The sequence below is a fragment of the Bos grunniens genome, chromosome 26, assembly GCF_055505025.1.
Source record: "Bos grunniens cultivar Pamir isolate PY7600 chromosome 26, Bosgru_T2T1.0, whole genome shotgun sequence".
Classification (NCBI taxonomy): Eukaryota; Metazoa; Chordata; class Mammalia; order Artiodactyla; family Bovidae; genus Bos; species Bos grunniens.
In genome coordinates, this window is record NC_141190.1 from 21,069,848 (window position 1) to 21,092,724 (window position 22,877).

Below are 22,877 nucleotides of genomic sequence, written 5' to 3' on the forward strand. Positions count from 1 at the left end.
AAAGAAAGCTGAGTGCCAAAGAACTGATGCTTTTGAACTGTGGTGTTGGAAAAGACTCTTAAGAGTCCCTTGGACTGCAAGGACATCCAACCCGTCCATCCTAAAGGAAATTAGTCCTGAATATTAACTGGAAGTGCTGATGCTGAAACTCCAGTACTTTGGCCACCTGATGCGAAGAATTGACTCATTGGAAAAGACCCTGATCCTGGGAAAGATTGAAGGCGGGAGGAGAAGGGGACGACAGAGAATGAGATGGTTGGATGGCATCACCGATGTGATGGACAAGAGTTTGAGTAGGCTCCAGGAGTTGGTGATGGCAGGGAAGCCTAGCATGCTGAATTCCATGGGGTCGCAAAGAGTCAGACACAACTGAGCTACCGAACTGCTCTGCAATAAAAAGTAGTTCCACTTGCCACAAAGAGAGAAAGCCTGCGCAAAGCAACAAAATCCCAGTGCAGCCAAAAATAAAGACATATTTAAAAACAAAAAAACTTTCCAGTCTTCAATTCAGTCGCTCAGTCATGTCCGACTCTTTGCGAACCCATGACCAGAGCACTCCAGGTCTCCCTGTCCATCACCAACTGCCGGAGTTTACCCAGACTCATGTCCATTGAGTCGGTGATGCCATCCAACCATCTCATCCTCTGTCATCCCCTTCTCCTCCTACCCTCAATCTTTCCCAGCATCAGGGTCTTTTCCAATGAGTCACCTCTTCGCATCAGGAGGCCAAAGTACTGGAGTTTCAGCTTCAACATCAGTCCTTCCAATGAACACCCAGGACTGATCTCCTTTAGGATGGACTGGTTGGATCTCCTTGCAGTCCAAGGGACTCGCAAGAGTCTTCTCCAGCACCACAGTTCAAAAGCACCAATTGTTCGGCGCTCAGCTTTCTTTATAGTCCAACTCTCACATCCATACATGACCACTGGAAAAACCATAGCCTTGACTAGACAGACCTTTGTTGACAAAGTAATATCTCTGCTTTTCAATATACTATCTAGGTTGGTCATAATTTTCCTTCCAAGGAGTAAGCGTCTTTTAATTTCATGGCTGCAGTCACCATCTGCAGTGATTTTGAAGCCCCCCAAAATAAAGTCTGACACTGTTTCCACTGTTTCCCCATCTATTTCCCATGAAGTGATTGGACCAGATGCCATGATCTTAGTTTTCTGAATGTTGAGCTTTAAGCCAACTTTTTCACTCTCCTCTTTCACTTTCATCAAGAGGCTTTTGAGTTCCTCTTCACTTTCTGCCATAAGGGTGGTGTCATCTGCATATCTGAGGTTATTGATATTTCTCCTGGCAATCTTGATTCCAGCTTGTGCTTCTTCCAGCCCAGCGTTTCTCATGATGTACTCTGCATAGAATTTAAATAAGCAGGGTAACAATATACAGCCTTGACGAACTCCTTTTCCTATTTGGAACCAGTCGTTGTTCCATGTCCAGGTCTAACTGTTGCTTCCTGACCTGCATACAGGTTCCTCAAGAGGCAGATCAGGTGGTCTGGTATTCCTATCTCTTTCAGAATTTTCCACAGTTTATTGTGATCCACACAGTCAAAGGCTTTAGCATAGTCAATAAAGCAGAAAGAGATGGTTTTCTGGAACTCTCTTGCTTTTTCCATGATCCAGTGGATGTTGGCAATTTGGTCTCTGGTTCCTGTGCCTTTTGTAAAACCAGCTTGAACATCTGAAAGTTCACGGTTCACATACTGCTGAAGCCTTGCCTGCAATGCGGGAGACCTGGGTTCGATCCCTCGGTCAGGAAGATACCCTGGAAAAGGAAATGGCACCCCACTCCAGTACTCTTGCCTGGAAAACCCCATGGATTTACCATGGTACCCCTGGTACCCACCATCCATAGGGTCGTATAAGAGTCGGACACGACCGAGCGACTTCACTCACGTACAACGTATGAACTACATAATGGAAGAATTCCATTTACCACACCATCCCGTCCTTTGTGTTACTGCTGCCATATACATTATTTCTACTTTGCGTTACTGCCGCCATAGATATTTGTGGTAGCTTTAAGCAGATTTCAAAATTTTTTGATACTGCTCCCTATTTCCTCTCCTCCTGAGTGTGGGCCATACCAGTGACTCATTTCTAACCCACAGAATACAGTGGTAGTAAGTGTGTGATTCCCAAGACTAGATTGTGAGGACACTCAGGCAGTCTTATGGAGAAGCCCACACAGTGAAAAACTGGGGCCTCCTGCCAGCAAGCATGTGACCAAGCATCGTGGAAGGAGATTAGAGTCCCAGCGAAGCCTTCAGATGAATGCAGTCCCCAGCAACCTCTTGATGGCAACTCATGACACATTCTGAGCAAGAAACACCCAGCTAAGCCACTCCTGAATTCCCAACCCACAGAAACTGTAAGATAATAAGTATTTATAGTGTTTTAAGCCATTAATTTTTGAGAAAATTTGTTACACAACGATAGATAATTAATGTAGTATATTATAAACCCCAAAATACAATGCCATTTTTGTTATAAACAATGAGTTGTCCTTAAACAAAAGGTCTTTCACTTTTGCCTGTACAATTACCACTTCTTGTGTTCATCCCTTTCCACAGATCTGAGTTTCCTTCCAATATCATTTCCTCTCAGCCTAAAGAATATCTTTTAGCATTTCTTACAGTATAAGTCTGTTGACAACAAGTTTGCTCAACTTTAGTTTATCTGAAAGCATTTTAATTGTACTCTCATTTTGGAAAGATTTTTTTGGTTAGTACAGTATTTTGATTGGTGGTTTTATTTTTCTTCTTTCAAATTTTAGAGATGTTGTTCCATTATCTTCTGCCTATTTCAGATGAGAAGTCAGCTGTCATTCTTATCTTCATTCCCCTGTAATACCTTTTTTCTCTACTCTTAAGAGTTTTCTCTGTCTTTAGTTTTCAGTAATCTGACGACAAAGTGTTGAGGTGTACAGTCTTATTTACCCAGTTTGAGGTTCATTGAGATTTTTGAATATTTAAGCTGATGTTTTTGATTAAATTTGGGGAAATTCTGGTCATTATTTCTCCATCTTTCTTCCTCTCTTTATGAGATTCCAATTAGACATATATTAAACTAGTTGATATTAACTCAGTCATTACAGTTCTGTTCTCTCCTGTCCCCAGTCTTTCTTCCCTCTGCATTTCAGCTTGGATAACTTCTATTTATCTGCCTTATAGTTCACTGGCCCCTTTCTTCTGCAGCACTGCTCTTGCTCTCTTAAATCCATCCAGTTAATCTTAATTTCAGCAACCACACTTTGAAGGTCCCTATCTATTCATTATGTCCTATTTACATTAGCTGCTTTAAATTCCTCATGTGCTAAATCTATCATTTCAGTCATCACACAATGGGTTATATCCTTCCCTCTGGGGTCTCAGATGAATGTCTTGTGCTCATCAAGGTCTCTCAACTCTGGTTCGACTAGAAATCCAGTATTTCTGAGCAACATGCACCCTCGGGTATCTCTGATCAGCTCTTAGCCCCACAGAAGCCACTGCATCAGGCCTCACCGAGGCTTGCCCTGGGCCAAAGACCTGAGATAAATCCCCAAGAAGATTCCTGCTCCTATATCCATTTGCTGCTGTCTCTACTCCTTTACTACGACCTACAAATCTCAGCCCTCTTAAGGGCTATTAAAAAATCGATGGTTGCTGTAATAAGCCATTGAGATTTTGAAGTTATCTGTTGCACAGCCAAAAAAAAAAAGACAAAATGTGATGTTAGTTTTTTTGACTGGATCAGCTGAGCATGTCCCTCTTCCATCAAACATGTATAACTCTTATTTTCTGAATAAACTATTATCTTCTAAGATCCAGCTCATGGTACCTCCTCTATGAAGTCTACAGAATTAGTCCTTATCCACTACACGCTCTATAGGGCAGGGATCCTTTTTGTCTGTTTTATGCATTGATGTATACTGAGCATTTAGAGCACTGCTTGGTACATAGCAGGCCCTCCATAAATAGTTGCAGAATGGATAACTTAACACACTGAACTAATTGAAATTATGTATCAAAATGTATATTCACATTCCCAATGATCATGTTCCTCTTTCACACAGAGCTTACAGGATCTCACAGGACTCACTCCCACATTAGAAAGGTTGGGCTTTGATTTTAGGTACTTGGGAGCACCTGAAATGTTTGAATAAGCAAGTATAATGGTTAGAATTAGAACAGGTTTTAAGTATTTGAGCACTCCCAAACACAAATGTGTGTATTTTTTTTCCCAGATAAAGACAAAAAGGTATTCCAAGGCAAATCATCCAGGTCATTTATCTTCACATCATTTTAAAAAAACAGGTTTATTGAGTTGCAACTCACATACTATAGAATTAATCCAAAGTGTACAATACAATGGGTTTAGTAAATTTCCAGAGTTGTGCAACCTGGACCACTATCCATTTTAAAACATTTTAATCATCTCAAAAATAAACTCCATACCCATTAGCAGTCACTTTCCATTTGTCTCCAAAAATCTCCCCATCCATCCCAGCCCCAGACAACCAGTAATCTACTTTCTCTCTAGACAGAAAGATTTGCCTTCTCTAGGCATCTCATACAAATGGAGTCATACAATAGGTGGTCTTGTGTGACAGGCTTCTTTCACTTAGCATGGTTCAAGGTCTTTATATGATTTTCAAATATAAATATGAAACTTAAAACACAATAATTAAGAGCACAGATCACAAAGCCAGACTATCTGGATTTACCTCCTAGCTCCACCCCAATGTTAAGGTTACGTGATTTGAGGCAAGTTACTCAACTTCTCTGTGCTTTAATTTCCTCATCTAGAAAATGGGTTTAGTGACAGAACCTGCTTCATAGAAATTTAAATGAGTTCATGTAAATACAGCACTTAGAAGAGTACCTTACACGTAGTAAGCACTATACAGGGGTCAGCTGCTATTATGACTGCTGCTGCTGCTGCTCTCATCATCATCTGCATTAGAGAGCAAGCCTATGGACAGATATTCTCAAAATCCTTGTCATAGCTTTAGGATTTTTTTTGGCATTTAATGGGTTTTAAAACGAATGTCTCAGGAGAAAGAAGTGGGGAATGACTGACTGCTAAAGAACACAAGGTTTCTTTCCAGTGCGAGGAAATGTTCTGGAACTAGACAGTGGTGAAGGTTGCACATATGTGTAAAACACCCAAAAAAACCCCACTCAATCGTATACTTTAAAAGGGGGGATTTCGTGGTTTGTGAATTATGTCTCAATTTTAAAAACTGAGTGTATCTCTTGTTTTAGAAACTGCCATATTTCAGGCTAAAAATAGTGAAGGCATACATGGATATCTTGCCTTGAAAAAAGTCAGAAATTTAAATAGCTTCCCTATTTATGCTCCACTTTGGCCACCTCATGCAAAGAGTTGACTCATTGGAAAAGACTTTGATGCTGGGAGGGACTGGGGGCAAGAGGAGAAGGGGACAACAGAGGATGAGATGGCTGGATGGCATCACTACTCGATGGACGTGAGTCTGAGTGAACTCCGGGAGTTGGTGATGGACAGGGAGGCCTGGCGTGCTGCGATTCATGGGGTCGCAAAGAGTCGGACATGACTGAGCGACTGATCTGATCTGACTGTCCTTCAAGTTTTTCCTGTATTTTATGTATTAAAAATGTATTTATGTTTTATTCCCACTATTAGCTGCAGATGGAGGGTGGGTAATACAGTGTTTGATTATGTGAACTTTCTAGGGCATGGCTACATAAAGGAATAAATTTAAAAAGAGAAATCATTTTCCCTTCTAAATTCTATTAAGTAATAAATATATTCATAACAGCTAAGAGCTCACATTTAAGTCAGAGAATTAGTTTCAGTTTTTGGTTCTGCATTTGCTATGTGACCTTGGGCAAGTTACTTTAACCACTCTGAACTTTTGTTTCCTCATCTGTAAACTGAAGATAACAATAGTAATTTATTTTATGGCGTGTTATGAGGATTAAGTTTGATCATGTAGGGAGCTTCCCTGGTGGATCAGTGGTTAAGAATTCACCTGCGAATGCAGGGGACAAGGGTTCGATCCCTGGTTCAGGAAAATCCCAAAACCCACAGGGCAAACTAAGCCCACGCACAACTACTGAGCCCAGGTGCTCTAGATCTAATGTTCTGCAACGAGAAGCCACCGCAGAGAGAAGCAGGCGTACCCCACTCACTGCAACTAGAGGCAGCCCTTGCACAGCAATAGAGACCCGGCACAGCCAAAGATAGATAAATACATTTGATCATGTTGGTAAAACATTTAATACATTTCCTGGTAAACAGTAAAGCCTCGCACATTTTGTAAATGTCAGCTATGAGGATGGTGATGATGATAATGAAGTGAGAGGAGAAATGTTATCATCGCTCATACTGATGATAACAATATTAAAGATGAGGCAGCAACTTCTGGGTGGGGCCAACTGCTCAAAATTGCTCGTCTCTTTCAAAGGAAGGGGCAGTAATGTGACTCTTTGTGGTTACTGGTCACAAGGACAAAGCAATTGACATCCCCCTCTACCCTAAACTCTAAGTGACCTACATAGTTCTACATCCCACAAAGATCTGGCAGCAGTTTTACTTAAGAGATCCTTGCCTATGGGTCTAAGAAAACCTTGCCAAATGCCTTCCAGGGATAGAAGAGGAATATGAAATTAATTAAATATCCTACGGAACTTACACCATCAGCACTTCCTTGTTCTCAAGCCTTTCAACTTAGGCTAGGACTATACTACTGACTTTCCTGGGTTTCTACCTGGCTGACAGCAGATCATGGAACTTCTTAGTCTCCATAATCCTGTGAGCCAGTTCCCCAAATTAATCTTTTAATAAATGTAAAAAAAAAAAAAAAAAACTAATGTCCTAAAAAAAAACCTTCTAAAAAAGTATCCTCCATTTCCAGGAAAAACATTAACACTATTGTCAAGTCCTTCAAACTCATATACCTCTTAAAAATTGTTCTTTGACTTGACATTTTTCAGTTTGAGATTGCCCCTGCCCTACTTTTCTTTTTTCTCCCATCATCTCATCTTTGGGACTATGGCAATAGCTTCCTAAATGGTTACCCACCAGTCTTATGTCCCTTTGTTCTATTTTCTACACTGCACTAGGATTATCTTTTTTAACTACAAACTCTCATAATTCTCTACGGCTTGAAGTTCAAAAGAGTTTCTCATCCATCACTGATAAGAAGTATCTGAAACTCCTTTGTAAATCGTACAGAGCTCATCGTGATCTGGTTCCCACACATATGTTTGGCCTCATTTCTGGACACCCTCCACCCACCACACTCCCCAAACTCTAGCCTCATCAAAATACTGGCAGTTCACTGCGAGGAACTACGTTGTAACACGTATTAATACAACACATCTACAGACTGCTTTTCAATCATACTATCGCCTGTGTATGCTGTTGCTATCTGTGACCATGGTAAATAGGAAGTGTTTATTTTTGTTAAACTGATCACTGCAAGGAAGAACAATCCATAACTAGCAAACCACTTCTGGTTGACACTTTTGTTGTGAATAATTATACTTCAGTTTTTAAGCATTTGGAGTCACCAGAAGAGAATATTGACCAGGTCTGACTTCTGATTCCATTCTTATATGGAATATAAGAATAAAATTTGAATATATTGGTAAAATTTAACACAAAGATTTCCAGTAATTTACTGTTATCAATGCCTTTAATTAAAGCAAACTTCTTAAGATAGCAAGTTCATAATGAAAGTGTAAGCAGTACTGTAACAAACGCATTAAATGTCCTTATTCTATGTTAGATTTTTAGTCTTGGTTTTATTAATTGTTGGGCTTTAAAACTACATGAAAATATTGACATTGAGATTTTTTTTTTAACAGTCATCAAGCCACTAAATATTGATGAAAGTGAAAGTGTTAGTCGCTCAGCTGTGTCTGACTCTTTGACCCCACAAACTGCAGCCTGCCAGGCTCCTCTGTCCATGGGATTTTCCTGGCAAGAATACTGGAGTGGGTTGCCATCCCCTTCTCCTGGGGATCTTCCCGACCCAGGGATAAAACCCAGGTCTCCTACATTGCAGGCAGATTCTTTACCATCTGAACCACCAGATAAATAAAGCCAAATATTGCTTCACACTTCAACAATTTTCTTTCTTTTTAATATTGACTAATTACCCTGTAGAACTATTACAGTTGACTAGTGGGTCAAGGCAACAAGACTAAAAGAAAAATAAAACAAAATTGGACTTCTTCATGTCTACAGCGGTCCACATATTATAATTATTGAACGACATCTAGACAGTGGCAGCATAAAGAACAGATAATAAACACTATAGGTGTGAAGACCATACACATTAGTATTATGCTCTACAGTCTGGCTAGCGGCTCAGGAATAAAACACAAGACCCCAGCAGGCACTAACAAAGGTCTGATTTTAATGTAAACTCATTCTCCTCTTAACTGACCCTTTAGGGATTCTGTTTCCTGATAAGCAGATCTAAACTATAAGACAATAATATCCCAAGGAAGTTCTGGCACTGAGCCCCAGAAATCCTTAAAGCAACAGACACGGTCTGAAAGAAGAAAACCAGACCACTCACTCGCTTCTCCCTTCCCTTCTCTGACTCTAGCGACCATGAAAATTCCTTGCCAAAGAGAAGCTATAAAATTCCTTCTGCGGCAAAATGTTTTTTAGAGATATCTGCTGCTGATTATGTCATTCCTTATCACCTGGAACATTTTGGAAGACTCCTCGGAAACGACCTCTGGACCAGACCAAGCTGTATATGGGTCAGTGAACCCTTTCTATTTATGGAGACTGAATAACTTGGAACCTCCAAAAGTGACTGACAGATTAAAAGTGTAAATTAACTCGCAATTGGGCAATAAGGTTGCATCATAGCCATTCAAAAAACCCAGAATGTGGGAAACTTTATGACAAAACGCTTTAACAAAATAAACTGTAATCAAAACTTAAAATGAAAATGAAAGGAAAGGGAACTTATCAATTAAAAACTACTTAAGAAATATATTAGCTGAATGCAATGGGTGCCATTTCTTGGATTCCAATTCAAACAAATCAACTGTTTAAAAACAGAGACAAATGGAAGAAATTCTGAACATTGACTAGCTTCCTGATTATATATTAAGGAATGACTAGTGCTTTTTCTTAGGTGACAGTAATGGTACTGCTGTCATATGTAAATAAAATGCAATTCTTTTATTTTTCCTTCTAAGTCACTAGAACCAGAGAATCTTAAAAAGGGCAAAGGGAGGTGGAACACAAACCAACTCAGCTTTCTACGTCTTAAATTGAGTGTTGGATACATGGGACATTTGTTGTATTGTTCTTTATTCATTTTTTGCAAATCTCAAATATTATTAATTATTAGGAAATTATTATTTTTAGGAAAAGGTCAAAAAGCCAGAGAACGCAAGCTGGATGGGTAGTTTCAGAGCCTCTCCCTTTCTGAGGTGCAATTCGTTTCTGTCTGCAGAGTCAACACAGGATCTGGGAGGAAACTCCCCAGCCAGTCTCCACTGCAGACTCCTCCCAGTCCCCCTACACCTCACTCCAATGAGTAGTGTGGTGAACATGAAAAAAGGACAATCATCACTAACCATGTGACTGTGTAGGTCATTCCTGGTCTTCAGGCAGCCACTTACCTGAGACCTGCTATGGCATGCTGGTTAAGACAGTGGGTGCTGGAGAAAAACAGGTGTTTGATTTCCTGTTCTACCACTTAACAGCATTAAAAACTTTAGGGCAAGTTTCCTAACCAACTTGTACCTGAGTTTCTCCAAATGCAAAATGAGGATTACAATAGCACTTTCCTTATACATTCAGAAAACGAAGATCATGGCATCTGGTCCCACCACTTCATGGGAAATAGATGGGGAAACAGTGGAAACAGTGTCAGACTTTATTTTTCTGGGCTCCAAAATCACTGCAGATGGTGACTGCAGCCATGAAATTAAAAGACGCTTACTCCTTGGAAGGAAAGTTATGACCAACCTAGACAGCATATTCAAAAGCAGAGACATTCCTTTGCCAACAAAGGTTCGTCTAGTCAAGGCTATGGTTTTTCCTGTGGTCATGTATGGATGTGAGACTTGGACTCTGAAGAAGGCTGAGCACCGAAGAATTGATGCTTTTGAACTGTGGTGTTGGAGAAGACTCTTGAGAGCCCCTTGGACTGCAAGGAGATCCAACCAGTCCATTCTGAAGGAGATCAGCCCTGGGATTTCTTTGGAAGGAATGATGCTAAAGCTGAAACTCCAGTACTCTGGCCACCTCATGCGAAGAGGTGACTCATTGGAAAAGACTCTGATGCTGGGAGGGATTGAGGGCAGGAGGAGAAGGGGATGACAGAGGATGAGATGGCTGGATGGCATCACTGACTGGATGGACGTGAGTCTGAGTGAACTCCGGGAGTTGGTGATGGACAGGGAGGCCTGGCGTGCTGCGATTCATGGGGTCGCAAAGAGTCGGACACGACTGAGCAACTGATCTGATCTGATCTTCATTATAAAATTGTTCTGAAGATTAAATAAAAATGCAGTTAGGACTATGACTGGCTAAAATATTAGCCACTGTTAGTACATTATTATTGTTGTTTTAAATTCCTTTCCCTTCATTTAAATTCAGACTCCTAGTATGGCACCCCACTCCAGTACTCTTGCTTGGAAAATCCCATGGACGGAGGAGCCTGGTAGGCTGCAGTCCATGGGGTCGCGAAGAGTCGTACACGACTGCGCGACTTCACTTCACTTTTCACTTTCATGCATTGGAGAAGGAAATGGCAACCCACTCCAGTGTTCTTGCCTGGAGAATCCCAGGGATGGGGGAGCCTGGTGGGCTGCCGTCTATGGGGTCGCACAGAGTCGGACACGACTGAAGCGACTTAGCAGCAGCAGTGAACCCCAAGACATATTCATAATTATAATAATATACTTATTGCTATCCTCATTGCTATAGGAAAGAAAGAGAGATCCGATTGAAGTAGAAATAGGGACGTGGAATTAGAATATACATGGACAGTCTGGATCAGATTTGAGGGCCAGGTAATGTGTCAACCAGTAGAATAATAGTAGGTAAAAATAATGGTTAAGTGGTATTTTTCAGGACCTTGACTCAAACAATGCTCTATACAAGACAGATGGGTCTACAGCCTTGGCCTCCAGGACAGCATTATGGTGTCTTTGTGTCAAACCCCCCACTCCTTTTTTCTCTCTTAGCACCCTACAGAATGCTATTTAATATGATTGAGCCTTGCTTTATATTAAGTGACCAGGTATATGCAGCATGACTGTTCATCATAACAATCCTGAATCACATCCAGAAACAACAGAGATGCCAAAAGGTTTCTGCATGGCTGGGGAAGGGAGGAAGAATAAACTAGAAAGGGGGAGGGCATGGGGTGTGACACTGGGCATTCAGTGCCACTCGGCACATCCACTGCAACTTTTTTTGCTGATGGGGCAGATCATTTGTCCTAAGAGAATCAATCACCTCATGAAAACAACGCAGAGTGTGTGCTGGGCCCGGAACCTATGAGCCCACGTCAGCACGGACTATTCTCTCGGCAGCCCTACTCCCGCCATGTGCTTGTCAGCAACACAGACACACTTCACTTTCAAAAACCACAGAGTGGCTAAAACAGATATAGAGAAATTAACTCTGTGGCTGGGTTGATAGAAACACTTAAAAGGTCAAGCAGGAAACGAGGACTCTACTAGTTTATCGAACCCATGAGGCTAAGAAAATTGTCTTCCCTTACCTCTCCCTTAAGACTTTCCCTCGCTGTAACACACGCTGCCTCCTTACAGATTGACTCATTTTATGGGTTCCATCTGTTGAGGGCATGCTACGTACCAGGCAAGGCTCAAAGGTGCTTGGGATTTATCAGTGCACAAAACAGGTTCCTGTCCTTGAAGAACTTCCTCCTGGAGGGATGGGGAAGGCAGACAACAAGATCTGAGGAAGTGACAGGTATCTCAGCAAAATGAAAAAGAGCAGGGTGAAGGAATGAGGAGTGAGAAGGGGAGGGCATTGGATACTGAATCTATCAGCTGATAAGAATGTTAAAAATTCTGTCACTTCCAGCAATTTAGTACCATACTCCCTCACCTCACACTAGCAGAAGGTGATTAGGGAAACAAGACAATATTTTGGGCTTATTTCAGAGTCAAAAGAAAGTAAATTACAACTATTTCCTCCATACTTTTTATTTTCTGAAAGATAAATGCAAATGTGTTCTAAACAAGGAAGGTGCTAACTGAACTGAAGCAGAGTGACATCAAATAGATTCCTCCTCTCCTTCAAGCTAGTCTTCCGTCTGCTGGCAGATGGACTATGACTTCTCCATACTCTGGTAATGAGGCCGGGCTGTCTGTGCACTCAGACCCAGCCTGTTAGAAATGTCCAAGTCATCAGCAAGCTATAACCCTGCCTCTATAAACTAATCATATCTTTCTTACAGCTTTTTTTTTTTTTTCCAGAATATCAATCAAAGCAAGACAAACAAGAGCTAATGGCCTAAACCTGAAAAAGGAGGGGTGATGCAAAATTATATAGCCCAACGTTAGGTGAATTCTCCTCCTCCAAAAAGTAAGCCCCCCATACCTACTCCCCAAAGAAGACCAGAGAGAGAAACAGTTTAACAGGGATTTATTCTAAAAGGCAGGATCAAAGATTTCCTTTTCTATTTGCAAATTTTCTACAATTAAGAGGCATAATTGTTATAATTAAGAAAAAACAGCTAGCTTAAAAAAAAAAACAATCATGTACCAAAGAGATGGCCCTGAGAATCTACTGCCCAACACTCTAGCAGTTATGGCTGCTAAAGAGCTACTTGCTGAACCATCTCAATATTCTGTGAGATATACTTAGGTGAGATTTATACCCAGAGCAGAGACTGATCCACAGAGCAAGGAAACTATAATTTTACATATCTTATATTTACAATCATGCTGACGACTTCAGTTATGCTGAATATGGCGCTCTCATCCTTCACACCAGCTTTTTAAATTCTCACTCTTAAAGCAGGAGGAAAACGATGACATAACAGTGAAATAAGCTTATATTGGAATTGTGATATGTTTACCATAAATTTATATATGCAGTGTTCAGAAATACTGACTTTTATTAATCTTCTTATACTTGAAGCTAAAGCTCAGCTTAGATTTTGGTTTGCAGCCTCCTGACGCCATCTTATTTCTTTAGAGACAAATCCTGAAAAGTATTTGACAAGGCTTAATACCCATTTATGATGAAAATGCTCAGTAAACCAGGAGTACCTAAAGGAGAATACCTTAACCTAACAAAAGTGTGAGTCTCTCAGTCGTGTCCAACTCTTTGTGGCCCCATGGACTGCAGCCCGCCAGGCTCCTCTGTCCACGGAATTCTCCAGGCAAGAATACTGGAGTGGGTTGCCATTTCCTTCTCCAGGATAACCTGATGAAGGTACACCTAAAACCTAAAACAAACATTATATGAAATCGGGAAACTTTAGATTAATTCTCCTTAAGAGTGAGGACAAGACAAAGATGTTCACTAACATAGCAACATTTTTGACATAGTTCTGGAAGTTCTGGTCAAGGCTGTAAAGGAAAGATAAACAAGAAATACAAGGATGGGAAACAACAAAACTATCAGTATTTTCAAAGGACATAATTATGGGGAAAAGAAACAACAGAAAACAGCAGACTATTTGAATAAGACAGTGAAGCCGGGCTGCAAAATACAAGATTAACTTACAATAATCAATACCATTTCTCTTAAACTACCAATAGCCAACAGTAATAGAAATACACATGATTCACAATAGTAACAAAACTATTATTCAGTATTCAGAAATTAATTTAGCCAAGAATATCCTCTTAGACCTTTATGGAGAAAACTTGAAAGTTCTAATATGGGACTTAAAGATGAGCTGATGAAGTATTTAGGCGTAAAGGGTCATGATGTCTGCAACTAATAACTCAAATGGGTAAGAACAAATGGCAGAGAAATGTAGACAGGGAGTAATAAAGCAAATACAGCAATATGAATCTAGGTAAGGGATATACAGGAGCTCTTTGTACTAATCTTAGAATTCCTCTGTTAGTTTTAAATCATTTCCAAGTAAAACAAAAATTCTGGAAAAAAAGTGAGCTGAATAAATGAAGCGACACATGCCATACTTCTGAATGAAATAAGCTAATATCAGAAAGATGTTAAGCCTCTCTCAAATACTTTATAAATTCAAGGTAAGCCCAATAAAAATTTCTCAAAAAATTTGAGGAACTTGATAAACATACTGCAAATGTTATATGGAAAAATAATGACCCCAGAGTAGCTAAATAAATTTAAAAATAAAAGAGATGGGATACTTGCTGTGCCATTCATGAGGATGTATTGCCAAATCACTGTAATAAAATTAGAGCAACAAAAAACAGAGCAAGAACTGACAAACTAATGGAACAAAAAAGAGGCTTAGAGATAGACTAGTGTATCCACGGAAACCATACAGGAGAAAGAGGGTATCACAATGTAATAAAAGAAATGATGGGTTTTTTGGATATGTTACTGGAAAAAACTGGCTCATTAAATGGAGAATAATAGGGCTGGATCCCTATCTAACTCATGTGTAATGTGGACTCTAGACAAATTAAAGGAATAGCAATAACTTGGGGACTGGCAGGGCCTTCTTAAAACTCTAAAAGCATAAGATATAAGCCAAAGAATTTACTTATTTCATTAAAATTAAGAATTTTTATTAAAAAAAGAATTTTTATTGATAAAAAGACAACAAAGACAAAATTAACATATGAGAAAACATCTACAAAGTGATGATGAATAAACATCTATAAACTGTCTTCCACGAGTCAACAGCAACAACACAGTAACTTCAAGAGAAAATGGGCTAAGACAGGAATCAGTAATTTATAGATAAAACTATATGTATAAGAGATCTTTATAATCATTAGTAACCAAAGAATACAAATGAAAACGACAAGATACCACCTTGCCCCTATGAGATTACAAAAGGTGGAGACCGAGAGAAAGCTGAGTGGTGGTTGGGACATGATATAAGACCCCTCAAACACTTCTGGCAGGAGAGATTGGTACAGCTATTGTAGGCAGGCATCTGGCACAGTCTGATCAAACTCAGGACATGAAAGCCCATGACCCAGTGATTCCCTTCTAAGTGTATACCCCACACTTCTATTACACAGTTTTAGAAGTGGACAGGTATGAAGATGCTCACTGCAGCAATATTTGTGGTGGTAGGACGTAGGGACAACCTGAGGATGTATTACACAGAGAGGAGACAAGCAAAATGGTGGTTCACACATGCACAGAGCATGGGACATAATACAGCATTCATCTCTTTGTTCAGTCTTTGTTAGTTTAATAATGTTCTCTATAATCAGTTTGAAAAGCACTTTTTTTTCATTTCTTTTATGTAATTTCAAGATAATCCAAGCCCGACTACAGTGTTGTGGCTTGTTTTGGAGGTCAGAGTCTAAAAGGCGTCTCAATGGGTTGAAACCGGGTGTCAGTGGGAATGTGTTCCCTCCAGAGGCCTCTTGTCATTCCAGCTCCCTCAGTTTGAGCTATTTGTTGACTGAAGTGACTTAGCAGCAGCAGCCCCCTTCCATATCCAAAGCCAGGAATAGCCATCGAGTCCTTCTCAGGGCATCTTCCCTCCGCTTCCAAACTCATTCTATGAGGCCACCATCACCCTAATACCAAAACCTGACAAAGATCCCACAAAAAAAGAAAACTACAGGCCAATATCACTGATGAACATAGATGCAAAAATCCTTAACAAAATTCTAGCAATCAGAATCCAACAACACATTAAAAAGATCATACACCATGACCAAGTGGGCTTTATCCCAGGGATGCAAGGATTCTTCAATATCCGCAAATCAATCAATGTAATACACCACATTAACAAATTGAAAAACAAAAACCATATGATTATCTCAATAGATGCAGAGAAAGCCTTTGACAAAATTCAACATCCATTTATGATAAAAACTCTCCAGAAAGCAGGAATAGAAGGAACATACCTCAACATAATAAAAGCTATATATGACAAACCCACAGCAAACATTATCCTCAATGGTGAAAAATTGAAAGCATTTCCTCTAAAGTCAGGAACAAGACAAGGGTGCCCACTTTCACCATTACTATTCAACATAGTTTTGGAAGTTTTGGCCACAGCAATCAGAGCAGAAAAAGAAATAAAAGGAATCCAAATTGGAAAAGAAGAGGTAAAACTCTCACTATTTGCAGATGACATGATCCTCTACATAGAAAACCCTAAAGACTCCACCAGAAAATTACTAGAACTAATCAATGATTATAGTAAAGTTGCAGGATATAAAATCAACACACAGAAATCCCTTGCATTCCTATACACTAATAATGAGAAAACAGAAAGAGAAATTAAGGAAACAATTCCATTCACTATTGCAATGAAAAGAATAAAATACTTAGGAATATATCTACCTAAAGAAACTAAAGACCTATATATAGAAAACTATAAAACACTGGTGAAAGAAATCAAAGAGGACACTAATAGATGGAGAAATACACCATGTTCATGGATTGGAAGAATCAATATAGTGAAAATGAGTATACTACCCAAAGCAATTTATAGATTCAATGCAATCCCTATCAAGCTACCAACAGTATTCTTCACAGAGCTAGAACAAATAATTTCACAATTTGTATGGAAATACAAAAAACCTCGAATAGCCAAAGCGATCTTGAGAAAGAAAAATGGAACTGGAGGAATCAACCTACCTGACTTCAGGCTCTACTACAAAGCCACAGTTATCAAGACAGTATGGTACTGGCACAAAGACAGAAATATAGATCAATGGAACAAAATAGAAAGCCCAGAGATAAATCCACGCACATATGGACACCTTATCTTTGACAAAGGAGGCAAGAATATACAATGGATTAAAGACAATCTCTTTAACAAGTGGTGCTGGGAAATCTGGTCAACCACTTGTAAAAGAATGAAACTAGAACACTTTCTAACACCATATACAAAAATAAACTCAAAATGGATTAAAGATCTCAACGTAAGACCAGAAACTATAAAACTCCTAGAGGAGAACATAGGCAGAACACTCTCTGACATACATCACAGCAGGATCCTCTATGACCCACCTCCCAGAATATTGGAAATAAAAGCAAAAATAAACAAATGGGACCTAATTAAACTTAAAAGCTTCTGCACATCAAAGGAAACTATTAGCAAGGTGAAAAGACAGCCTTCAGAATGGGAGAAAATAATAGCAAATGAAGCAACCGACAAACAACTAATCTCAAAAATATACAAGCAACTCCTACAGCTCAACTCTAGAAAACTAAATGACCCAATCAAAAAATGGGCCAAAGATCTAAATAGACATTTCTCCAAAGAAGACATACAGATGGCTAACAAACACATGAAAAGATGCTCAACATCACTCATTATCAGAGAAATGCAAATCAAAACCACTATGAGATACCATTTCACACCAGTCAGAATGGCTGCGATCCAAAAGTCTACAAATAATAAATGCTGGAGAGGGTGTGGAGAAAAGGGAACCCTCTTACACTGTTGGTGGGAATGCAAACTAGTACAGCCACTATGGAGAACAATGTGGAGATTCCTTAAAAAACTGGAAATAGAACTGCCTTATGATCCAGCAATCCCACTGCTGGGCATACACACTGAGGAAACCAGAAGGGAAAGAGACACGTGTACCCCAATGTTCATCGCGGCACTGTTTATAATAGCCAGGACATGGAAACAACCTAGATGTCCATCAGCAGATGAATGGATAAGAAAGCTGTGGTACATATACACAATGGAGTATTATTCAGCCATTAAAAAGAATACATTTGAATCAGTTCTAATGAGGTGGATGAAACTGGAGCCTATTATACAGAGTGAAGTAAGCCAGAAGGACAAACACCAATACAGTATACTAACGCATATATATGGAATTTAGAAAGATGGTAACGATAACCCTGTATACGAGACAGCAAAAGAGACACTGATGTATAGAACAGGCTTATGGACTCTGTGGGAGAGGGAGAGGGTGGGAAGATTTGGGAGAATGGCATTGAAACATGTGAAATGTCATGTATGAAATGAGATGCCAGTCCAGGTTCAATGCACGATGCTGGATGCTTGGGGCTGGTGCACTGGGACGACCCAGAGGGATGGTATGGGGAGGGAGGAGGGAGGAAGGTTCAGGATGGGGAACACATGTATAATTTTTTTAAAATTAAAATTGAATTAAAAAAAAATAAAATAAAAAATTTTAAAAAAAGGAAAAAAAATACAGCATTCAGAAGCAAAGAATTAGATGTACATGTAGAAACACAGGAGGACCTTAAAAACAGTACTCGGGGTGGGTGGGAAAGCATAATGAAATGCATCATCACCAACTAAAATCCAGGGAGGAAGAGAAGGGAAAAAAAAAAAAAAAGACATCTTTTAGGCTCCTTGCATGTTAAAAAAGAAGAATTCAAATGACCTGTGATGAAAACAAAATTAGAATTGTTTCCTTCCCCTAAGTTTCCAACTTTCCTAACAACAAAAGCAACTCTGGTTGCCAGCTTTGTTGATGAGTAACAGCTTTTCATCCTTTTTCAAGCAGGAAGGGAAAAATTCAGGGATCAGCAGAGGACTAAAGGGATCAGGGCAGAATGGTCACGAAACAGTGTTTTTGTTCTCATGACCTCACAACCTAACTGAAAAGAGCCGATTACCTCTTGATTAGGAGTGAGATTAGGAGTGATTCAGCTAAAGGCACATTGGTGCCATCAACTTTTCACGTCCTCTGAAACAACTTACTTTCAGAACCTTTTCATATATATAATCCTCTAGCCCACAGAGATTCCACACTTCTTAGAATCTAAAAATTCTAGAGCTAGAGAGCGCCTGGTTATCCTAAGATGAGCAAACGAAAGCCAGGGGACTGCAGTTCAGGGTCACGAAACTGGTATGAATGGGAAGCCCTCACCGACTGTGCCCTTGTCCCTTTCCGTCTCTCTGTCACTCAGCCAGAGTGATCCTGTTAAAACATAAGTCATCAGAAGCTTCTCTGTCCAAAAGGCTCAACGGGCTCCCCCCTCACTCAGAGTAAAGGCCAAAATACTTTACAAAACCGCCTACACTGCTATGCACACCCTGTGCCCAACCCCAACTCCTACCACCTCTTATCTGCTGCACTTTCCCCTCACCCACATGGGGACTGCTTGGCCACCATGACCTCGCTGTCCCTCACACATGCCAAACATGCTTCTGCATTGGGGTCTGGAACTTACTCATCCCTCTGCCTTCTGCTCACTCCCTCACTCCTCTCAAGACCTAGATTCAAAGCGATCTCAGTAGAGGCCTTCTTAGACCACTCTGCACTTTATGAGTGCACGCCTCTTCTCCTTTCCCACTTACACCTCTTTCTGTTTCTTCACAACACTTAGAATTATGTGACCATGATCCAGTCACATATTTATTTCCTGTCTGCCCCCATGCTACCAGAATATCTACTGCATGAGGGCAGGGCCTTTTCTGTTTTGTTCACAGCTATAACCCCAGCACCAAGAACAGATCTGGTACTCCATGAATATTTGTTGAGCCTTGATTTGTTTATCAATTCTTTCATCACAAGGTTGATCTGTGATATGATTTTATGGCTGCTTCTTCATACCTTTCTGCCTTTCCAGGTGAGAGACTGATATCTTATAATTAGCTCCTGGCCAACAAGACTAAGTTATCCAATCTTGAAGGTTAGTTTATTCAGATTTCCTAAGCAAGGCATAAGAAGAAACTATTTAATATTAACTGAATTTGTGTTTAAGGGTTGCCATTTCCTCCTCCAGGGGATCTTCCCAACCAAGGGATGGAACCCACCTCCTCTGCCCTAGCAGGCAGTCTTTATCACTGAGCCATCTGGGAAGCCCGCTGTGGGGTAGGTAATACATTAACTAACTTCAGAAATGACAGACTAATAAACCTAGAAAATAATAAAAGCCTTATATCTGGTAGTGGGTATGCAAACCTCCATTTGCATTCTAGTTTAATTGCTTTTGTCACTTAAAAAAGTTCACCAAATTTAAAAAGTATCTGTAATCTGAACAATCACTGAAGTGTCTGAAATATGAGAAATCACCTTTCGCTTATTTCAGCCCAACCCTGATAAACTGAGTGGGAGAAATGAGAAGAGTAACAAATTTGAAGATTCACCATGTATCCTGTTCAAACTGTTTCCTTCTGAGGCAGTGAAATAAGTCTACTGGCTCTGGAGGCTTCCTAGATTGCAGTCTCCCAGTTTAGGGAGGATAAAAATCTATACACAGTCCCCTTAACCCTTTTTCAGAACCAGAGCTTCATGGACTCTTGCACTATGTTCTAAAAATGAATATTCACTCTTGAGTTTTTAGGAGACCTAAATGATCATTCAAGAATTACAATTTATCATGTACTTTAAGAGGAGAAAAAGTGATGTAGGTTCAATCAGTGCTTGAAAGAGGCCCTGAACTGCCTCTTTCATGTGGATCAAAGAGGAATGTGAAGGGGTCTCTGCACATAAGAGGGACACTAAGAAGAAACGAGCCAGGAAAGAAACAAGAGGTGCGAAAGGCTCTACTTTGGAGCTACAAGACAAAATAACATGTACATATTTGGACAGATTGTCTACGAAGATTATCACATCTCGGCTGGAAATTCACACAGTATGAACACTGTATTGAAGACACCTTATCACATTTCCGAGGCAGAATGTTCTTGGCTTATTGCAAAAGTTATCTGTGCACTGCAGAGATCCCATCCCCAGGCCAGATTTTAGCAACTCTCCACCATACACAAAGCATTCATTACAGTCTCTAAATTTAGTGAATTTAACACAGAAGTAATTTGAAAAATCTCTTTTCACTTACATTAACTCAACAATGATGAAGTGACTGGAAGCGTTGAGAATAACACTGAATTTGAAGATTTGCTATGCATGATGCAGAGTTTTTTTAAAAAACATGTTTTCTAAAAGCCGTTATTGTCACAATGAGTCACATATTTTCAAATTAACACCTAAAATCAGGGAACTTTAGAGATCCTTTAATTCAATAATTTAGAGAAAAACAGGTGCTGAGGTTTAAACTAATTTGCTCATCAATTTGAATCAATTCTATGCGGTGAGTAATAAACGCAGCAACAGTCTAAGAAACAACACCTGTATGCTGGCACATACTTCACTCTTCAATATAAAACAAGGAATTAACCGAGCCTGTAACTTCAGCTATACAAACACCTGTAGCTAACCTATGTGTGCTAAGTCGCTTCAGAAATGTCTGACTCTCTGCGACCCCATGGACTGTAACCCTCCAAGCTCCTCTGTTCATGGGATTCTCCAGGCAAGAATACTGACGTGGGTTGCCATGCCTTCCCCCAGGGATCTCCCTGACCTAGGGATCCAACCTGTGTCTCCTGTATAGGCAGGTAGGTTCTTGACCACTAGCGCCACTTGGGAAGCCCAGCTAATCTATGCTCAAACACTAAATATTAATGCTACCCCTGGCTTGCCATATTCCACAGCACCAGTGATAGTGAAAAGAAAGCTCACGTTACTATAAAACAATTACCGTAAAACAGACCTAAAGGCAAATTAGTAACTACAGAATAAGTTGTGACTACCCTTCATTACTATATAAATGAGACAGACAATAAAGGATAAAAAGATTGCATGTAAAGTGGAGTTTTCATTTAAAATTTAACTGTATACACCAACCATTTTCCACAGCATCTAACTTGCAGCAGACCTGACCCGTTTGTAACCCCAGTATTCCTTTATTCAACTGACAGCACAGACATCCTTTTTAAGGTTAGATGCCTTGAGAAATTGATGCCTGGTTGACATCGGTACCTGAGGCAGGAAAGCAGGTATACCAAATTTCACCAGAAGCAAACTTGCATCTCCAGCCAAACAGGTCTTACTCTTTTTTCGGAAACCGTCCTACTCCGACTGAAAGTGACGCTGTGTGAACCAAAAGAATTTCTTCATCTGTAAAATAACGCTGGATTCTTTTCCAGAGTTTACAAATTTCGCCTCATTGCCGGAGTGGCAGGGCGGTGCAGGGCGAAGATCCCTGGGCTTGCCTGACACAATTTTAAAAAGCCCACGTCTGCAACCCTCGGACTGCCGACCACCTGGCTTCTTCCAGTCCCCAGCGCCTCCTAGGGCTCGACCGACCTGGACCGGAGGGCTCCGACGAGGGCCCGGTGCCCCGCTGTCTGTCGGAGGCTCCCGGTAGGGGTAGCGGCCGCGGCCGGGCAGGGACGGCGCAGGCCCAGCATCCCGGCGCGTCCCTCGGGGCCCGGGTCCCCTCCGCCCGCCGCCCCCGAAGACCGAACTGCCCAACCCGGCCTCGCCCGGCCTCTGACCTGCTCTCCGCTGCCCGGCGGTCCCTCGGCGCAGCGGGCAGCAACGGCCGCACGTCCCAGGCCCGCTGTCACCTCCGCCTCTGCAGGCGGCGGGCGGGTCAATCCCGCGTGACTCAGCGCCGCGGCCCCGCCTCCAGCCTAGGCTTCCGCCTCGCCGGGACCGCGCTGCCCGGGGGCGCCACGCTTCGTCCCGGCGCGCCCACCCACTCAGGGCCAGCCCCGCGCTCTAGCCCCCAGACGCCCCGCCCCGTGACGTCAGAGGGGGTGGTGCTCCAGAACCTCTACCCCGGGAAACTGAGGCAGCCCGCCGCGCAGCGCCGACCCTGCTGGGACAGCTCGAATGTCAGCTCCCCGTGGCGCGTTCAGTTCTACGTGCAGCTGTCTCTGGTTGAAAGTTCCTTTCCTCCCTTGCTGATCCCTCACCCGCCACACACCCCATCCAACCTGGGGCAGGGGGTTGGGGGGGGAGGTGG

The 22,877-nt window shown here is 41.1% G+C and overlaps 1 protein-coding gene across 6 annotated transcripts in view; it reads right to left on the bottom strand.

Annotated features, from left to right (window-relative positions):
- Nucleotides 1-22,652, bottom strand: part of DNMBP (dynamin binding protein) — a 120,524-nt gene extending 97,872 nt beyond the window's left edge. Inside the window, exons 1-2 of one of the 6 annotated variants that reach the window (XM_086377189.1) lie at nucleotides 22,405-22,568; nucleotides 11,841-11,911 (exon numbers count right to left, since the gene is read on the bottom strand). The gene's annotated coding sequence lies outside the window, so the exon portion shown is untranslated. Of the gene's footprint in view, nucleotides 1-11,745; nucleotides 11,912-21,886; nucleotides 21,998-22,213; nucleotides 22,236-22,404 lie in introns of those variants that run through there. The other 5 variants (XM_086377190.1, XM_086377191.1, XM_086377188.1 and 2 more) reach the window with 5 other exon arrangements.
- Between the last annotated feature and the right edge of the window lie 225 nt (nucleotides 22,653-22,877).